The sequence below is a fragment of the Felis catus genome, chromosome D3 (genome assembly GCF_018350175.1).
Source record: "Felis catus isolate Fca126 chromosome D3, F.catus_Fca126_mat1.0, whole genome shotgun sequence".
NCBI lineage: Eukaryota > Metazoa > Chordata > Mammalia > Carnivora > Felidae > Felis > Felis catus.
In genome coordinates, this window is record NC_058379.1 from 56,478,086 (window position 1) to 56,488,401 (window position 10,316).

The following is a 10,316-nucleotide window of genomic DNA, read 5'->3' on the forward strand; positions in this document are numbered from 1 at the left end:
GAAACTACCAGCCAGTCACCCCTTACATACCACACCCAGCTTTCACATGAGCCCCTCTCTTGGCAGTAAGGACATGTCCTCCTCACTCACCTCCATCCCATTCCTGGCACTTTTTTTCCCACTCCTAAGAAGGAAGAAAAGATCCTATATTTACCACACCCTGTGCCCTGAACATGACATGGTGAACAGGAGTGTCAATTCCTCCAGGCTTTCCAGAAGCTCTATAGCTACAGAGAGGAGCATGGCACCAGAAGAAAGCAGAGCCAGTGGAAGGGCTCTGATGTGATGTCACTCACCTGGCAACCATCCTTCCTCACTGTGAAGTAACAAACAGGTACGCTGTGAGGTAACCAGGGAGGCAGCGTCGGTGAAAGGAAACCCATTGCAAGTGACCGTTATCTAAAAAGTTCCTATTCTTCCTGCCCTGCTCTCTCCCCAAACTTCCTTCTCCTGAAACTGCCTTCCTTATCCTAAGGACAAGAAAACCTGGGCTATTTCCAAAGGGGAGCTTAATGGGAAATGCTTCCTCTAGATAGATTTCTTTATTGGTTCTGATTTTAAAAACAGCTCAGGAATAATTTTAAAACCATATTTTACTGGACATGCCCTTCACTTTCAACATAGAAATCACACTATCCACCTCTCTCTGTATTCCCAGCGTCCAAATAAGGGAGGAAACGTAGCCACTGCCACATTCACCATGACACTAGCTCCCAGTGGCCTGATGATACAAGACTGCACATTCTGCTTTGGTTACCTCTGATGAAGAAAATCACAGCAAAGACAGTGACCCCACAGATGGTCCATCCTCTGACGTCCACGTACACTCAGTGAGTCATCTACCAGCGTGATGCATAAGGACCCATCTTTGCAGTCTGGCAAGTTACTAGGCTATTTACTGAAATTTATTCAATATGCTTATCTGGAACAGGGATGGTAACAGTAGCCTTGCTGTATGCCCACAGGCTAGCACATCCGCAGGGCTCAGTAAGTAAGAGTTACACGTGGGGTGCCTGGGTAGCTCAGTCGGTTGAGTGTCCAACTCTTGAATTAGGTTCAGGTCATGATCTCATGGTTCATGGGATCGAGCCCCGCACTGACAGTGTGGAGCCTGCTTGGGATTCTCCCTGTCTCTCTCTCCCCCTCCCTCCTGCCCACCCTCTCTCTCTATTTCTCGCTCTCTTCCTCCCTTCCCCACTCAAGCTCTCTCTCAAAATAGACATCTTAAAAAAAGATTCTCTCCCTCTGCCCCTCTCCCCAGCTCCTGCTCACTTGTTCTCACGTGTGCTCCCAAATAAAAATTTTAAAAATAAAAAAAAACACAAAGAAGTAATAGTTACATGCACGCATGTAAACAGCTTAGCATTGTGCCTGGGGCAAAATTAGTACTCAGCACATTTGCTGCCTCTGCAGTTAGCGGGAGGAGTAATAGTGGCGGTAGTGATGGTACTTTTTCTCTCAATCCGTGCTGAACTAAAGTGTGGCATGAAAAGGAGATACTCTCTCCGCTCTCCAGGGACACAGGCTGTTATACAGAGATAGTACCTATGTTACTGCTCCTTTTCAGATCCCCCATTGCCACCATTTTCCTTTCTAGCTCTAAATTCCTGCCTCCTCTCCCGACAATCCACCCAATTCTATACACCCAACTCTTCTAGTTTATGTTCAGACCCAAGAAGAATCAAAGTTTCCATAGTTAAGTGGAAGATGATAAGCTTTCTGCTTAATACTAAGTGCTGGAAATCTTTGGATCTACACGTTCTAAATGGTCTCTCTTGACAGAAATGGAACTGGAAATCATTGGTCACCTGGCAGGGTCCCAGAGACAATGCACCTTGCATTGTGTCAACATACGTTTCTCTTAAAGGAGTAGGTCTTCTCTGTTAACACATTATATTGTGATCACTGGTGTTTAAGCTGTGTTCATACTGGGTATGATATTAGGGATGGACCATTTTGTCTACAAATTTAATATCCCCAGCATCCAGGATTTTAAACACATAGAAAAAACTCAGTATGTTTACTAAATAAAGAAAACGAAAGGTACAGTGATAGAGTTTAGAGGTATTTTCTATATATCCATCTTACTCTCCATTAACACAAGTAACAGAAACTTAATTCTCTATTAAAATTACAGTCCATGTGGCCAGAGGAATAGATCAAAACACAGAACTGGAGAGAACAGTGAAGAGTCCCAAGTGTGTCCTAAGCACAATGCTAAGCTGTTTACATGCATGCATGTAACTATTACTTGTTTTTGTTTTTGTTTTTGTTTTTTTAGTTTTTATTTGAGAGAGAGTGCAAGAGAACAAGTGAGCAGGAGCTGGGGAGAGGGGCAGAGGGAGAGAATCTTTTCTTAAGATGTCTATTTTGAGAGAGAGCATGAGTGGGGAAGGGAGGGAGAGACAGAGAGAATCCCAAGCAGGCTCCACACATGTCAGCGGGGCTCGACATGGAATAAGCATGGAAGTATTACATCATGATCTTTAAAAAGCTACCACTTCATCATAGAATATATTTTCAAGCTTTAGAAATTGAATGTCATTGATAAATAGTAGATTCTAACTACATGATTGCGTTTAATTTTGAACTTTTCTTATGTAAATTTCAAAACCAAAATTGAAAGGTCGTGAACAAGAATAAAATGTTGAGTTAGAAAAAGACTTAGCATGGGGTGTCTGGGTGGCTCAGTCAATTAAGCGTCCGACTTCAGCTCAGGTCATGATCTCACAGTTCGTGGGTTCGAGCCCCGTGTCGGGCTCTGTGCTGACAGCTCAGAGCCTGGAGCCTGCTTCAGATTCTGTGTCTCCCTCTCTCTCTGCTCCTTCTGCATTCACGCTCTGTCTCTCTCTCAAAAATAAATAAACATTAAGAAAAAAAATTTTTTTCTTTAAATAAAGACTTAGCAACTCTCTAGACCAATGATTCTCAGAATGTGATCATAGGGCCTTTGGAGACCCCAACAACCTTTCAGGGAGTCCTCAAAATCAAAGTCATTTTCCTAATGATACTAGGGCATTACTCGTCTTTTTCACTCTCATTCTTGCACCATGAACTCTGGATCTTTCCAGAGTTTACAGGATGTATGATATCACAGAAGACAAATGCAGAAATAGATTTAACAGTCCAACTGTCTTCTATTAAGCCAGACCTTAAGAAAGTTTGCCAAAAATATAAACTAGTATCACTCTTGTAAGTTTTTGTTTTGAAAAATAGGTATTTTTCATTAAAATGTGCCATGTTCATATATGAGCTCACTGCTTTCTACAAAGAATATTTTTAATTTCCCACTTTTAGTTTCTAATGTGATAAATATTAATAATTATAACCCATATAAACAAAAGTTCTTTGGCATCTTCAACATTTTTTATGAGTCTAAATTGGGTCTGAGACCATGAAGTATAAGAACCACTGCTCTGGACCCATGATTTTTAACCAGGGATTGGCATTCAAGTCAGCAAATCAGGTCCTGGCTCTTCTCTGTGGTAACTGATAAAGAGGGCAAAGAAGCTCCCTGGCCTCACCTATAAAATTAGAAAGTCACAGTTAAAAAGAGTGCTGGGGCCAAAAAACATTGTGAATTAGCAGTGATCATTCCTAAGAATCTGGATATAGGAAATGGAAAGGAAATGAGAGCCAAAGATTCAAAGGTTCTCAGGTTAGACAACTGACAGACGAGTATTGCCTCTGGTAGTTGAAAATAACCAGACTGGAATTACAGGAGAAGGCATGAACCCAGTGTTAGATGGCAGATCCCAAAAGTGGAGATGCCCTGTCTCCACCTCTACTTGGAGACAGAGAACTGCAGGGAGGTGGGCAGTCAGAACCAGCAACATGGATTTGAGTTTTAGCCCTCCCTAGTGACAGGTGGCATCCAGAGGTGGAAAAGCCCATCAACGAAGTGAATGTGGAACATGGAGCTGTTCAAAGCAGAACTGGAGGTGAGGCGCTCATTTTAGAATGAATTAAAGAAGAGCCCAGGAGATGCTGGGAAAGGCCGACTCAGAGACCAGAACAATGCAGGGCTCTGAACAGTATCTTGGCATGACATAGCCAATGGATGGGTCGCAAGATGGAAGCAAGGACAAAAAAGAGAAAGAAAAGAATCAAAGGGGACAGCTTCAAGGAGGACTGATTGGTCAACCATATCAAAAGGAAAGACACAAATGATAAACTCTGAGACACTAATGGATTTGACAAGAATTGGGTCATTGCTTCAAACCAAAATTTTTAGTAGAGGGGTCAAAACAATACGTGAAAATTGTGTGAAAAAATATAAATGCATAAGGAAGGAAATAGGATGAAAGAAAGAAAAGGAAACAAATCCTGCAAAGACTTTTGGTATTTAAGCCAAGATCACTTGTGTACAGCCGGGATGGAAATACCCAGTGGCCTCAGTGCCACTGCACGTGCTCAAGGCAAAGAAAAGAATGATGGGTACCATGACTCACAGGATTTCATCATCAAACCACCCTCTCATAGGACTATTTTCTGGTCGACCAAAATACAGTCCTAAGAAATCCTGTAATTCAGAGGGCAAAAAATGTGAAGGTTAAAAGACCTAGTCTAATCAGATATTATTTAAAAAGAAATATTTAGAATTGAATAGGTCTTGAGTAGGGACACAAATAATAAAAATCCAACTATCAGAGTTTCATATATAAAAAGGAATTGCTATGACAACCACAATTCAACCTCCACAGAAAATATAAATAGGAACCAGAATGAGAAAATTATAGAGAAATGTGGCTTTTCTGATTTGGAAACCATTTCAACTACTATTCTTTAATGTTTTGCTCATTTGGCTCTGATATGAGAACATGAAAATAGTCTTCCATTTCAATAGCTTCTTTGTATTACAAATTAAAATGAACAAACCGTCATTTAATGAAATGAAACTGAAAACTAAGACCATTTTAATGATTTACGCCACTAAGATGCCCTGTCCCCTTCATTGCTAACTTCTAATATTCAAAGGACCACACCAAAATTAAAGAATAAACATACATTAAATGCATTCTATTACAGGCCAAATAGTAAAAGCAGATACCAGAGAATGTAGAATCAATACATTTTTAGCTGCCAGAGTGTAAAGTTTCAAACCAGTTGTAAAGGACCAGTTTCCTGCCTCTTCTCCAGCATTTTCCTTTAACCATGACACTTCCGGAGACCTGCTATGTAGTTTGCTATTTATCTGATTGGTGACAGAAGGTAGAATAGTGCAGGGTCAGATATCCCCAGCTTCTCCTAGGATAACCTAGTCATTTTCACTCTCCTGAAGCCAGAGTAATCAGCTCTTACAAGCCCAGGGATCCTGAGGATTCAAGTTAGAAAACCCAGCAATTTGATCTTTTGCACAGTGCATATGCCTTAAGACATTTTCACTGTAAAGGAAGCAAGCTGGCTACAGGTGGCTCTTTAATGAACTCGGCTGCCTGACCTTGTCCAGGCACCTGTAGTGTTCTGCCTCCTGCCTGCCATTATATCTTCATTTCCTAGGTCTAATGCCCTCAGTTTCCTTGCTGTAGCCTCATGCCCAGTTTTCCTCTCTCTGCTCTGGCTTCTTCAGCTAGTCTGGCACCCCACTTGAGCTTTGCCTGGATGCTTGTCATTCAATCTCCTATGGCTCTGCTCTACAGCCCAAGGGCCAGGCCAGCCTGCCCTTGCTCTAAACCCATCTCCAGATCCAGGAACCTCATCTGTTCCAACTCCAAGCCTGCCAAGTGGAGTGGTTTGGACATGAATCAGTTCTAATCTCAGAAGGTCTCAGGTAGCACTGAGCTTCCTCTCATGTCACCCAACTTCAACACCTTCCCAGGGAGAAGGAAAGCAATTCACTCTTCATTGTGCCTGACAAAATCAATCACATGCATGAGAGTCCTTATGATGCTGCTGTTGAACTATAAGGCTTATCATCCCCTGTATTAACCAAATTGAAATCTGTCAGTCATACCATTATAAATTAATTATAAATTAGGACTTCAATGTCACCATATTCAGAGTATATTTTGCTAGTTCCTCCAGAAGTAAACTTATATAATAATCTGTAATTGTTAGCAGGTAAAAATCTCAAAACACACAAGTTGTATGATCTAAATCCAAGTTCTTTGCATCCAAGAATTTTAGTTTTTAAGAATCTTCTATATACAAATCCACATAAACTCCAAGTCTCTATATAGCATCATCAAAGCTGGGAAGGGCATCCTGAAATCAGGTTAGCTATCCCCAGCACCTGAAGCTCTTTCAAAGACCTGAAGACCTGAAGCTCTTTCAAAAGATGGGTGGTAACTGGGATGCCTGGGTGACTCAATCAGTTAAACATCCGACTTCAGCTCAGATCATGATGTCACAGTTCATGAGTTCAAGCCCCGCGTCTGGCTCTATGCTGACAGCTCAGAGCCTGGAGCCTCCTTTGTATTCTGTGTTTCCCTCTCCCTCTGTGCTGCGCCTGCTCACTCTCTCTCTCTCTCTCTCTCTCTCTCTCTCTCTCTCTCTCTCTCTCAAAAATAAACATTATAAACATTTTTAAAACCAATAAAAGACAGATGGTTATTAAGTGTGCAATGTATATATTGAGTGAATTTGTCAAAGCAAACTTGGTTCATGGATTCACACCTCCACTTTGGAAGGGTCTGTACCAGGTACATGACACTAGTGAGGGTTTTACATCCTACAGTCACGCTGGAGAAGGCAAGACATAAGTATAAACAGACATAAATATAAACAGGCTAGGTTGCCTGATCAACATGTCACATGGAGTAAGACCACCCACAGAGTAAGGAGGGAAAATGAGGGCAGGAGATACCAAGGGGAACAAAACTTCCTGAAAAGTATCTTTTTTCAGGGTTTTCTTCCGCTATGCCCTACGACATAAAAATACCTATGAGAGACTTTTTAGCTATCCCATAACTTTCATAAATTCAGTATGCTTTCATCTTTGCCATACAGAATTATTTGAGCCAAATGCTAGTTTTCGAGAATATCAAGATCTTCGTTGTTGAGCACACTCTGGTTTCAGTGCCTTGCTGCTCTTTCCTCCTTCCATTTTTGATCTACCTACTGCTGAACAAGGTACAAGCCAATAAAAGAGAAAAGGATGAGAGAAGATCTGATGTTGGCTTTCATCTACTTCACTCCTCCTTGCTCCCATTAATGCCCCTGGTCCAACTGGGAACAACGGTCCCTCTCGTGAAAGAAGTCTCTCTCTGGGCACAGGACCTGTATCAAGCAGGTTTCATGGGGCACAGGGCTTTTTTTTCTAAAGAATCTAAGAGAAGAAGAAGTTGGAAACTATGGGACACAGCTAGTGAGTTTCACAGCTGAGTTTCGAACCAAGGCCAATCCATACTAAAAGCTCCTTACTCCTTTCTCTGGTGCCTTCTAATTTACCTTCTTAGGCTTAAACTGACATTTAAATGTTATTCCAAGTCTCCAGGAAAGAAACATAGGGCAGGATGGGGAGGCAGGAACAGACATTCATAAATGAATATTTGTTATAATTCTACAACAATAAGGTGTATCATAGTGACAACAATAGAAATCTTTTACTATCTTATTAGAAAATAATATAGTTCTTGACCAGATACATAAAATTGCTGCCTGCTGCAACAGGATCACTAACATAATAACTGGTTTTCTTACTATAGTCTTATGTATATGTTATTTTAGAAGTAAGAGCTAACACAGGTTGTCTGGGGTTTTTTAAACCAGATGCCCAGCATTCCTAATGAGCACATGATAGAAAATTTAAATTTCAAAGCAAATGTCAATGCCAAAATCATAAATTATTTTAAATATTCCTCCCACAGAACCCTGATTCTACATGGCCAAGCGTACACATGTAATTATTAGCAGGTTCACTGGCACAAAATGGGCCAGATGTGAACATGACTCCAAATTGCTCATTTACAACCAAGCCCTCCAGATACCCAGTCCTGACAGCATTGAATCAAATGAATTGATCAAAACATCTAGGAGTGAGAAGGGACTGGACCTACTGCTCATTCATAGTATTTGTCTCTTTATAAGATCCCCACCATATAGACATCTGGCTACATGCCAGAGTCATGCCCTGTCACCTGGCTACACTGACCAAAGAGCTCACTCTACCCGAGCAGAGGTCACTGTTCCATTTTGGACAGCTCTGTTTGATGATGCATTCGGTCAGAGTAAACAAATCAGTGACCGGTCTGAGGACATGGATACATGTTTATTTTCCTCTGTAACACAAGGCAACAAGAAAGTCTGTAATCGAGTAAATCAAAAGAGGTTACAAAAATTATGACACATATGTTTAGACTAGTTGAAGCAGATCAGGTCACTGAGCCAACGAAGAAATGGTACCTAAACCATATGAGTAAGCTCGTATTACACATCTACATTATGCAGTGTTTTTAACTCTTAAATAAATTCACCACCACCAAAAAAAAAAAAAAAAAAAAAAAATCACACTGTTGGTTGAGTACTGATAGATAAATACAGCGCTTTAGCCAGAGGAGGCAGGTTTTGTTGTTTCTATCACAGTCACTGGACACACTGGGTCTTTCTCTGACCTAGAGAGGGTATACACAGCATGGAGCTGAAATAGCAACCTCAGAATTGCTGAAATATTCAGATGGTTTGACAATCCTCTAAGTAGTGCAATTTAGGAGAACTAGACTTCTAGATAGAAAACCTAGGCATTATAAACTTAGGATGCAGAGTGGTAAAAAGTGACATCTCACCCTTACTACAGACTGTTCAGGTAATGAACTCATACTCTGGTCAAAACAAAACACGTGAAGATCTACTTTTTCAGTCCTGAAATTAATACTTTCCTAATATTTAACATTTTGTTTGTTTTTCAGTGTCTTTCTCTTGAATGGGAGGTTTTTTCCTCGAATAGTGAAACAATGTAAGGGTTTGTAATCTCAGTAAATAGCCTGAAAAGATCTTCTCTCCATGTACATTCTCAAGATTACAATTAGGATTCTTTGAGTTTAATGAGGAGTAGAGTCAGACTGTTTCCCATTAAAAAGAGAAAGGAGTAAGGAAGAAATTCAATAAGTGTTCAAGTAAAATATAGCCATCCTAACATCTGTGTTATATTAGAGGAGACACAAGACAAAACATTGACTCTTGAGGTTAAGTCTAAATTTCCTGCTGCAGTTCTCAAAGAGTTTGAGAGTTTAGATGAAAAAAAGGCAACAAGGAAAATGGAACCCCCACCCCCAAAAAGTCCAAAAGTGAATTTCAAAAGCTATTAAATGCCAACACTTAGTTATTTCTTTGAGGGACCAATTTAGTCAGCAATTACCCAATAGCCACAAACAAAAATCAGTGAAAATTCTTCACTGTGCTCCAGTGTTCTCCGGAGTTGGGGCTGACACACCTGTGATCTGTAGGTCATAGGAGATGCCAAACCACGGCCTCGGAGTCTTCATCTCTCTTGCGGGATGTTGTTGAATATCCACATCTTTCTCTCTAGTATATTTTTACATTACACTTGAATTTCCAAAGATATTATTTCAGTCTCCTTTGGAATCTAATGGGCTTTAATTTCAGAACCTATACTGAAGAAAACTCAAGCTCCCAAGTCAAGGTCAACAAGAAAGACCAATGATCTCAGCAAAAACTAAAGAGCATGAGGCCAGAACCAGGATTCAATAAACTCCATCCTCAAGTCTGGCTTTCAAGCCTGAAGCTCCTCCTTTATCAAGCTTGTGAGTAAAACTAAGTTTTAATAAAGTAATGCTGACCTAGTGGCTTTGGTGACTCTGGGGAAGCCTCTCTAAAATCCCACTGATCAGAAGTGTGTATGTGCACGCACACACACACACAATGTAGATGAAGGATCTGTTACTCTGAACAACTCAGAATGAAATACACTCTTATACCAAATTCCATGATAGAATGAGGTGCCTATCTCTAAACATTGCATATCAAATTTTTTTTCAACCACAAAGATTCCGATTGAATTGAGGAAGTAGGATTAGAAGGACAGATTTGCCATGAATCATTTTAGGCAAATCTTCTATCCATTCATACCTCACTTTCAGCATCCAAGAAATCTAGATTCTGTTTGGTCTTCAAGACCTCTTCCCAATGTATCTTTTTTGTCCTGTCTCAACAGATGGTTACCCCTCTGCTACAGCCCAACAAACCCTATTACTATTCATTCTACCTCACTGATTCCTCCCTCCCAGTCTCTTTTTCTGGTTTCTCCTCTGAATGTTGAAAGCTCCCGGGGCTTAGTATTTGGCTCTCTTTTCTTTTTTTAAAGAAATTTTTTTTTTCAACGTTTATTTATTTTTGGGACAGAGAGAGACAGCATGAAC

General features: G+C 40.5%; 1 long non-coding RNA gene across 1 annotated transcript; it reads left to right on the top strand.

Moving 5' to 3' along the window:
• Positions 1-693: 693 nt before the first annotated feature.
• On the top strand, positions 694-9,745 carry LOC123381378. The gene is made up of 2 exons (XR_006588257.1): positions 694-830; positions 9,544-9,745. It is a non-coding gene; the product is annotated as an uncharacterized LOC123381378 (long non-coding RNA).
• The last annotated feature ends 571 nt before the right edge of the window (positions 9,746-10,316 follow it).